Consider the following 11,487-nt stretch of genomic DNA (forward strand, 5'->3'; position numbering starts at 1 on the left):
TGGAAGAAGATGCAATGTAGACTTTATGGCAAGCATCAATGGGAAAATCACAGGACCTCCAGTTTCTGGAATAAGGCTATGTCATCTCTAATATAAAATTACATATGTTTTGAAAAAAGTTACTTGGCATACTGCTAGACCCTGGGAGAGATGAAACGTTTGACTATAAATAACCAGAGAACCTACTTTATAAAGAAAGACGTGTGGAAGGAGCTCCATGAATATGGAATCCACAGGCTAAATTCATCATTAACAAGATGGCACCTTTTGGAACATCAGAATTGCCTGATATATGTGTAGCTGAAGTAACCTCTCAGAGTCAATACCTGAATGAATTGGGTAAACAAGCACACTAACACTGGCCTTAAAAATATATGACTACCAAGAGCTTGAAATCTCAAGGAATGAGAATCTGGATCATACTATGAGATGATCCACCAAGACCAATAGAGCTGATATCTCAGGGTGAAATTTGTGGGCAATGGTGAGTACCAATAGCAGCCTCAAGACCAACTGTAGAGAAGTCTCTGATCTTCTCTCTCTTCCATGTTTCTCCTCAGAAAGTAGCCCCACCAACTGTTTAAAGTTGCTGCTCCCTGAACATGTGTGGTAAAGTGAAGTTACATGGTTCAGAGTGGACTGTGTAGACATGGAGATGATACATTTTGAGACTCAACTACAAGAGAGAATTTGTTGCCCATTTGTGATGAGTGTGATTAATTGAAAGCCTCTAGCTGTTTGCTTATACTTAAGATTCACCTCAGATTTTTAAGGCAAAGTCCTTTATGTTTCAGAGTGCCCTCCAATCAATGATTGCACAAGATCTTGGGCAATAGTGTAGCCATTCTTTGTCCACACAGGACTCCTTCAAAGCATAGTCTTTGCTCTGTTGCTCCATATTGGTTTAGCAAAGACTTTCTAGGGTCAGCAACAAGGTCTGACAACTACCCATACCTAAACCTTCCTTCTTCTCTTTCCTTCCACAGGTATTTCTCACCTCCGAGAAATAAATCATTCACACCTACTTCATCTGAGCACCTACTTTCCAGAAAACCCAGCCTGCCTCAACTAGCTAATCCCCATAGTCTCTCTATGTAATTAAGGAGACGTCTCTCAGAGGATTATACTAATATCATCATATCACAACTAGATTAGTAGGAAGCCATGATGTGGGAGTGACAACTGTGACATGCAACTGTCTAATTATGGGGGCCAAATCTTCATTTTAGTATACAATAGGCGTGTGTGTGTGTGTGTGTGTGTGTGTGTGTAGAAAGAGACAGAGAGACAAAGAGAAATGATAAAGTAAAAATATTTTAGTAAGCCTCATGATGTATTATCATATTGTCAAAAGAGGATAAAAAATAACAAAGGGAAGAGTTATGACTGAGTAATCAAGCTATTAGTTTTCAGCTTGCTAGGTAAAAGAGTCATAGTTTCATAGCTTTGTATCAACAGCTGTCTTCAAGTACAGAAGAGAAAAAAAGTAGTGCTTGTGAATAACACCTAAAAATTGAGAGAGGTATAAATTTAAAGCACATTAAAGACAGAAAAAGAAATATATTCTGATTTTAACTTGATTCCATGAATCATTTTGAACATAAATTTGTAATTTCCAAATAACTGAAATACAAATTAATACAAAAATTATTTTCTAATATAATAAAAGAGCCCTTGATGTTAAGCATTAGAAAATATAAAATTGATTTGAAATATGCTAGGACCAAGTACTTATTCTTCACATAAAATAAAAATATAATCTCTTTTGTCTTCCCATAACTATGATGAGAGTATAATTTATTATACTCAGAAAGAATACATGTTCACAGAAATTATGCCCTTTATAATTTTGTTGGGCATTTTATTACTATATCTTCAGTGATATTTATCACTTCATGGACAATTGGCACTTCAAAAATTTCAAACATTAACATTCTAATTCATCTGCAGACTTATTCCAGAAATAAGCTATACACAACATGGATTCTCTATTACATCTTCTCTTGGGCAACTGTCAACTTCTACATGTAACTATCCTTTGTGGTTTTACCTCTTCTTGAAAATGGGTATTTGGCATTTGATTATTCAAATAAAGACATTTTATCTGAAAAGAAAGACTTGTGGATGTTGACATTATCAAAATAGTGAATTAAATCAGGTTTTGAAGAAAATCTTAGTCAAATTATTTTCTGGATAGTCAAGAATTTTATCCTCTATTACATCAAAAAATGAACATAATCCATTATGAGAACAAAGCTGTAATGGTCATTCTAAAAAGTAACTTTCCTCTACTCATGGATGTTCTATAATATATATTTTTTTGTTTTCTAGAATTTAATAATTTCTACATTAAAAATATAAATTTTAAATGATAGGCTTCCTATGGATGAGTTATTTTTGTCCATCAGCTGCCTACTGATTCATTGGAGATTGCACTTATGACAAAGGACTAAAGGTGTTGGGCTTGTTTCATCAGAATCAAAACAGCAAAAAAAGCAAAGTAGTAATTTACTTGAATAAATTCTAGCAGAGAATGGTTATATAAGAAGGCTACTACTGATCAAATCACCCTTCACTTCAGAGAAGACAAAGGTATTAATAAACAGAGTAGTTCGGTAGACTCATAAAGTAAATAAATCCTAGAATAAGAAAGAAAGTGGTAGAATCTCTCTCTGTAGAAATCTTTGAGGAAAGAAAAATCATTTTTCCTTGGTTATCTTTAAGTTCTACAGGATTCTAGGATGGCTGTGGTATTTATTTCTTGAAGATCACTTGAGCAGTTTCCACCTACTTTGTCAAAATGCTTCATGTATGCTACTTTTTAAAATCAATGAACAGATTTTGTTTTTCAGAGCATTTTTAGGTTTACAGAAAAAATAAGCAGAAAGAATTCAATATACACCCTTTCCCCTCCACCTGCTACACGCATTTTCCCCTCTTATTAACATTGTGCATTAACATGGTACATTTGTTTCAAGTGATGAAACAATACTGATACATTATTATTAATTGAAGCCAATAGTTATATTAGGTATCAGTTCTATGGGTTTTGAAAAATGCATAAATATGTAGCTACCATTACCGTTTTATATGGAATAATTTCACTACCCTAAAAATCCACATTCTACCCTCCCTGGAAACCACTGATTATTTTACTCTCTATGGGTTTTCATTTTCCAGAATGTTGTATTGAAATCGTACTATTCTAACATTTTCAGACTGGCACTATCTTTTCAGTGCTGGGTCCTCCTTCCCTGCTTTGTAAATCAGCATGTCTCTAAAAATAGAAAGTCAAGAATCTTAAACAGCATGTGTTTTATCACGCAGGTGATGCTTATTTTTAAGAACCAACTTCTATAGATTTTATCCAAATGTTTAAGGATACTAATGATAATAAATAGCACCAAGTTCTATCTAGATGACCAAATATGAGTTTATTTTGAACTATAACCTAAATCAAAATATGCCTTTTTTACACTAGTGTACATTTTTATTTGGTATATTTAAGCTATTAAGAATTGCTTTTAGGGGCGCCTGGGTGGCTCAGTGGGTTAAGCCACTGCCTTCGGCTCAGGTCATGATCTCAGGGTTCTGGGATGGAGTCCCTCATCGGGCTCTCTGCTCAGCAGGGAGCCTGCTTCCCTCTCTCTCTCTGCCTGCCTCTCGGTCTACTTGTGATCTCTCTCTGTCAAATAAATAAATAAAATCTTAAAAAAAAAATAAAAAAGAATTGCTTTTAGGGGAGCCTGGGTGGCGCAGTGGGTTAAAGCCTCTGCCTTCGGCTCAGGTCATGGTCCCAGGGTCCTGGAATCGAGCCCTGCATCGGGCTCTCTGCTCAGCGGGGAGCCTGCTTCTTCCTCTCTTTGTCTCTGCCTGCCTCTCTGCCTACTTATCTGTCAAATAAATAAATAAAATCTTAAAAAAAAAAAAAGAATTGCTTTTAGCTTTTTTAGAACCTGACATCTATGGAAAAGCATATTTTTCAATACTGAATATCATATACAACCTGAAACAAAATATTGCTAATATGTCAGATAGATTATGTATAATCTTCTTTCTCAAGTTTACTGTCTATAGTGGATTATATCATCTAATTATTGTTGACGTTGCTGTGTTTGTTTTTTATTTTGATCTGATTTTGCATCACAATTGTTTAAAATACTCCTTTAACCCCTGATTTTTTAATATGATGGTTACGTGAGACTGTGACTTTAATGACTCTATAAACAAACCACTACTTTTATGTTGTGTTCTATTCATGAGACCAAAAGAGGAAGCCTTTCATGATCATCAGAAATTCAAATTATCTGTTTCACTCTATTAAATATAGAACCATGAGTGTTATGTTATCTTTATCATTTTAAAAATACAGTGTGGTCTAGAAAATATAGATGTGTCGTGAGTGCTAATTTACATCCTGTTAATTAAATGAAATAGCTTCAGAAAAGCCGAAAAATATTTTTTCCCCCTTAAATCCATTCCTGAAAGGGATTCCCAGAAATTATGGAGATTTGGGACTAAAAATTAAAACTCTTTTGAAAAAGACATCCTATGCATTCCATCCCTGCAATGAATAGTGGCAAACATTGCTTGGCACAAAGACAGTGAAAAGAAAAGTTAGTTAAAGTTACTAGTTATGTTTTCAGCACTATGGTATCTACATATATTGCCTTAATTTTTTTTAAGATTTTATTTATTTGGGAAAGAGAGAGAGAAAGAGCATGAGCCAGGGCAGGGGTAGAGGGCAAGGGAGAAGCAGACTCCCTGCTGAGCAAGGAGCCTGATATATGACTTGATCCCAGGACACTGGGATCATGACCTGAGCTGAAGGCTTAGGCTTAAGGCTAAAGGCTTAATCAACTGAGCCACCCAGTCGGTTATAAGCCATTAAAACTCTATGAAGAATGATCTAGTATTATACCATTTTATAGATGAGGAAACTGAAAAACAATAGGTTTACCTTTTGCAGACACAACCCAAGAAGGGAGAGATATTCACACTAAGGCAGTATCAGGACAGAGTCTATACACTGAAGTACTAAAATATTGCCTACCTGCTCTTTTACTGACTTATTTTCCTTATTAAATTATTAAATAAATATATTATAGAAAATATATTTTAAATAAATATGAATTATTTCAAATGTGTGTTATAGAAATTACTCAATTTCAAAGCAGATGAGGTAAACTGATATAGTCAAAGGAGTAATAAATCCTTTTAGAAAGCAGGTTTTATTGACTATGCCACGTTCTCACAGAACCTCTTCTTTAGAAGATCAATAAAGCTTCCATTGTACTCATCATAAATTCATTCCTTATTTAAAATGGTATTAGTTAGTCATATAATGCTTAAAAGTTAGATGGTTGTACATTTTGTTAAATTCCTGAATATTTCCAAGATAGTGTTTTATAAAATCTAATTTATATTTGTACAAGGATGAAAAAATTAATGAGAAATGAGCCTTGGAGGGTCCTTGACAAATCAAACTGGGATTCTTATATGAATTTCTTTTGCTATTTTTTTTTTTCCCTGCAGAATTTGTCATTCTCCCTCTTCCCTTTTTTTGGATCCTACAAATGTTAGGAAGCTTTGTGAGCTATATAGACTTTTATAATTACAGAATCACAGATATGAGCTATTGTGATACTCTGTGCCAAATGCTCAGAGATACACAGATCCATGGCTTTGTTCCTGCCTTCAATGAGTTTACCATTAGTTTAGTGAATAAATAAAACAGAAGTGAAAACAAAATGCACATATGAGAAGTAAGCCTTTATTCATAATGAGGGTCTGTGTATTTTTTTGCTGCAAAAATCCAGATATTAAATATTTTAGGGTTTCTGGGTCTTACATGGTCTCTTATATTTAACTTTTTAAGTATATATATATATCTTTAAAAATATAAAAGCTGTTCTTAGCCCTTAAGGTATATAACAACAACAACAAAAAAAAAAAAAAAAAAAAAAGGGAAAGAGAAAGAGAGAAAGAAAAGCAAACAAACAAAAAAAAAGGTGGTAGACCAGACTTGCCCTGTGAGCCATAGTTTTGCCAATGTCTAATCTGTAGTGGTATGTTTATAACACACTGCATTTCTACTGTTAACAATGGAGTTACAGACAATGAACTAATTTAATATATTTTTTTTAACTTATACACAACGCATGAAACATATATATTAATAATAAAATCTTCCCCATCTGGAGTTAGACTATAGTCAATCTAAACTCTTCAATACATAGTCTTGAAATAAAAAGTTAGGAAATAAAGTCCCTGAGTGTGTACACACTCACACACAAACACACACACAGAAACCTATTACAAAGCCTTAGGACAAAAATTTTCTCTTTACGCCAGAGGAAATACTCCATGACTCTTGTTCATGAATTTTCCACTCACTAGTATACTTCCTTTAGGATTTTGTTCTGATTTCCTTGTCCACCCTCTGTTAGAATCAGTAAACTAGAAATTACAGAAAATCTCTAATAGCTAGGTCTCTTACAATGGCCCAAGGAGAGTTGTCTAAAAACAGAAAAAGAAAATAAAGTCTCACAAATGTAAATAAAGCTATACTATAAACTAGAGTAAAGTAAAATAGAGAGTGTTCATAGCAGTTACTCTAGTCTAAAGCAAAGTTATATTTAATAGCCTCTTTGAAAAGATGGGAAAATAGCCAATAACTTTTAGAAAAACTCACTCAAACACTTAGAATTGTAATATTTGAATCTCTGATAAACTAGGAATAGTCTTTGAGTTCTTATCTCCCTACATCCAGTCAAACATTCCGTCAACATTTCTCTGAATATATATTTCCAAATCCCTCTTTCATTCTCCATTTCCACCACTATATTCTAGATTGTCTCTTGTTGGAACTATTATAACTATTTCCTAATTGGTTTATCTGACCCAAGTTCTCTCTTAAACTCTAATTCATCTTCCACTTATCCATTAGACTTAAATTTCTAAAACAGAGATCTGGTCCTGTTGCTTCTCACCTTAAATATTTCAATGGATCTGCATCCCCAATTTCTGACTTCACTCTTCCTATTACTGCTTTCCATATCTAGCCCAACCCCATCTTCTCCGTTTGGTCCCCCCAATATTCTCAGAGAGACTGTGTTCTAAGCAGCTTCTGTCTTTCCACAGACATCCCCCTACTTTGTGTGCTAAACTCTACTCCCTGCTTCCCTGTCTGTAATCCAACAAGTCATTTTTCAACACAAAGCTAATTGCCATCTTACATTTTTGAAAACTTCTTTGACAACCTGAGATTGAAACCATTACTAACTCCCTTCTGCTCCCATCATAGTTTATACAATTAGTGCAGCACTTGTCAAACTGTTTTATTTATTTGTATATATATCTCCCTTGCCAGACTATAAGTTGTTTTATGAGATTATCTGTTTTTGCCTTCAGATTTCTAGCACAGTCCTGGCACAAAGCAGGCACTCAATCAATGTTACTGAATTGAATTAATTGGCATTTGAGAGCAGCAATGTCTGGGTGATTATAACCAGGATAAATAGCATATCCAGGTAAAACAGAAAACTGTTTATGTCTTAGATTTACAGACCAAAAGAAAAGTTATTTCTCAAAATAATCATTCTTTGCTGATCAAGTGAAATTTGAAATTATATGTGGAGAGAGTTTAGTCATTTTCAGTTAAAAACTTTTTCTCATTAAAATACAAACCCCCTAAGAGTGAAGTGAAATGTTAAACTGTTATTAGACATTTAGTCCCAAGAGTCAATCACAGCTCTGGAAGCAGACTAGAGGTGAAAGTTCTGAAAAAAAGATTGGAAGAGTCCTAGACTTCCTTATAAATTTTGGTGGTAAATTTTATATGCCAACTCAGCTAGGCTACGGTACCCAAAGACCTGGTCAAAAACCAGTCTTGATGTTTCTGGTGAAGGTATATTTTAGATGAGATTAACATTGAACTTGGTGGACTTTGAGAAAAGCCAATTGCCCTCCATCATGTGGGTGGGCCTTATCCAATCATTTGAAGATTTTAAGAGAAAAAAACTGAAGCTCCCTAAGAAAGAGGGAACTCTACCTCCTGACTGGACTGCCTCTGTACTGCAATTATCAACTCTTCCCTGGGTCTCCAGCCAGCTGGCCGACCCAGGAGATTTTGGACTTGTTATGTAAGTTAATTCCTTAAAATCTCTCCCTTAATCTCTCTCTGTGTGTCTCTATCTCTGTCTCTGTCTCTGTTTCTCTCTCTCTCTATATATAAATATATATATATATAAATTTTCTTAATATACATAAATTTTCTTAATATATATAATTAATATATTTTTTAAAGAGAGGAGAGTAAGTTACTGGCTATTCAAAAGAGCTTTTTTAAAAATATTCACTGCTGTAGCTGGTCATGCACAAGCCTCATTCCCAATATAAGGCTTTTGAAAACAAACACAAATGTGGGACCTCAAAATAAAGCAACTGTCAAATATCATAATATGAATCTCAAACAACACATTTTACTTTATTTTACAGTCTCTTCTCAGCAATTGGCCTGCATGTGTTATTTCATTTTTCTCACAAGTGAAAGTTTGCATTGTTATGTGGTCAATTTACAATACTTCAGGGAGGATTACACATTTTATAGGCTGTGTTCTCAAACTGGCTAGGTGGCATCCTGTTGCTAGTAGCACACATTTGTTATTTTCTTCCTAATATGTTCCAAATCTCTTAGGTTTCCATGTTGTTTATTTTTCTAGTAACTGTTTTAGTAAAAAACTAGTCTCTAGCCTCCATTTTTTTTTAACCCAACATCATCTAATTGAAATGCTTTCTCATAACCAGTATTTTTGGGTATAAATTTTTATCATAGAATAATAATATATTTATGCTTTAATGACCATATCAAATTCATCTCACCTGCAAAAGCAAATCAAACAATATTTCTAACCAGAGGAACATTGCACTTTTCCTGTTTTCTTAGCAGCTACTTCTTCTAAAAGACATGCTTTATCCATACATTATATAATTCTCTGTAGCTTCATTTGAACTAACACAGTTTCATTAATGAAAAGAATTATATTTCCATTTGCAGTCTATTCCCCTCATACAGACAATCTTAAAACCAAAGTGCCTGGCAGAATTATGCAGCTCATTCTCCAGGATCCTACCCTCTGGCATGAACTCATCCAAGGCTCTGACAACTCATCTCATTTTAGAGTCATCCAAGAGCAAGGATTTCTTGAGCTATATAAGATTTTATACCATCAACCTAATAATTCTCCAAAAATAGATTTTTGGAGCATAAGATGATGTGTATGGGTGTGAAAATATATGTGTGTGTGTGTACATATATATATATATGTGTGTGTGTGTGTGTGTATATATATATATATATATATATATATATATATATATATATATGGCTTGTTAACTTATTACATATAAAACAGCTTTAAGTGGAACTTTCCACTAATCATTTTGTTGTTCTTTTGCCATTTTGAACCAAAAGTGAGACTCCTTTCTGATATGGAAACTCTCTTGGCTATATCCTTTGCCAATATCATGCATAACATGCTCAGACATTTCCTGTGAAATAGAAATGCATTGCCTCAAGCAAGGTAGGAATGTTGAATAGCTTTTAGTTTTAGAAATTTGTGTCATATACTACACAGAGCAGTTTAATCCTACCCCACCCTCCCCCACACCACTGGACCATCTAGAATTGCATTTGCCATCACTCGTAGTTACCTTGAATTTATCCACCACACCTACACAGGCTTATACGGAAATCATTTAAGATTACTAAGCAAATCATTTTGAAAATTGGTTTTAAAGAAGTCTCAGATTTCAATTCCATAATTCAGGCCACCTATTCATTTCTATAGTGTTCATAATTGAATTTCAAGAGTTTTTATTTTTTTTACTTCTACTGCCGAATTATCTATCAGAATATCTACCAATTATGGAACCTATCCTAGTTCTTAACCAGTAGGATTCTGCCTTGATAGGAATTTTAGTCAGGGTTCAGTTTGAGGAAACAACACACTTATTTTTAAAAGAAAGAGATTTAAGAGAGAATTAAGTACGTAAAAAATTACTAGAAGAACTGGAGCACAGAATTTTAGGCTACCCTGAGCTTTCCAAAGGAGCTTCAATTTCTGTCCTAGTCAGGCTGATGGGAAATTGAGTAGCTAGTACCAGAACTTGTTTTTAGGACCAAAACCCATATGTGTTGTATTATTCTGTTTTGGCTAGGTCATGTTGTAATTAAAAAAAAAAAAAAAAAAACAACTCAACATCTCATTGCATTAAAACAAATGAACAAACACAAAACTTTGTTTCTTGTTCACATAAAGTCCACTGTAAGTCATGGGGATTCTCTTGGGCAGCAATCTTCTATGAGATGTTCATGGTTGTGTCTCTAAGTAAATATGGGGCTTGTGTGAGTACCATGGCAGGTGGAAAAACAGAAAACTGTTCAATTGTTCTTAAATACTTTCTCCCAAAATTTACATGTGTCACTTTTGCTTGATTCTTCATCAGTCACAGCAAGTCACATGGCTACCTCTAACGTCTAGTAGTCAGGAAAATCTACCCATAACTTGGGTCTGGAAGGAGCAATGTTGATGGGTAGTAATAGTGACTACCATAGTATGCCCTTTTAATGCTCCAAAATTTCATCTAACTGTGGGAAGAGACTCAAAGACAAGATTTCTTGGTGAACACCATGATTGTCTCTATATGAAGTCCAGATGTGGTTGCTCTTAATCCAGAGATCTACATACTAAAGACAACATCAAAGACAATGAACACTACCACTTTGTGAGGAGAAGATTGGAGGATACAGAGAAGACACCAATCTGTAACATTCCAAATTCCCAGTGAATTTAGGTGTGGGAAATATTCCTTCATTATGCCCTTTTCCTGCTCATGAAGAGTATCTCCTCTGACTGTGGTCCGTGAGAAATTCTTCCTTTGCCATTTTCCTCCTTAGTTTGCAAATTTGCAGTATTTATTTAGTTTCTGTCTCACCAGCATCTCTTTTTTTTTTGACTGAGTTGTGATTCTTTGTACTTTGGTTGTGGTAGCCCTGAGCCTGAGATGTACCTTAATCTCTTTTTCATGAGACACTTTAACTAATTAAAAGGTTTACTTAGCCACACACCTAGTTGTATCTTAAATCTGAGATACTTTAATCCATTCAGAGATTATAATAACAGGTGTGATAGTCACATACTTAATTTGATTCCTGTCATTCAAAGCCTTCTCTTTCTTTCTTTCTTTCTTTCTTTCTTTCTTTCTTTCTTTCTTTCTTTCTTGACAGAGAGAGATCACAAGTAGGCAGGGAGGCAGGCAGAGAGAGAGAGGAGGATGCAGGCTCCCTGCTGAGCAGAGAGCCTGATGTAGGGCTCAATCCCAGGACTCTGGGATCATGACCTGAACCGAAGGCAGAGGCTTTAACCCACTGAGCCACCCAGGCGCCCCAAAACCTTCTATTTCTTTTTAATATGTTTTACAAGT

This window comes from Mustela erminea, chromosome 1, assembly GCF_009829155.1.
Source record: "Mustela erminea isolate mMusErm1 chromosome 1, mMusErm1.Pri, whole genome shotgun sequence".
Classification (NCBI taxonomy): domain Eukaryota; kingdom Metazoa; phylum Chordata; class Mammalia; order Carnivora; family Mustelidae; genus Mustela; species Mustela erminea.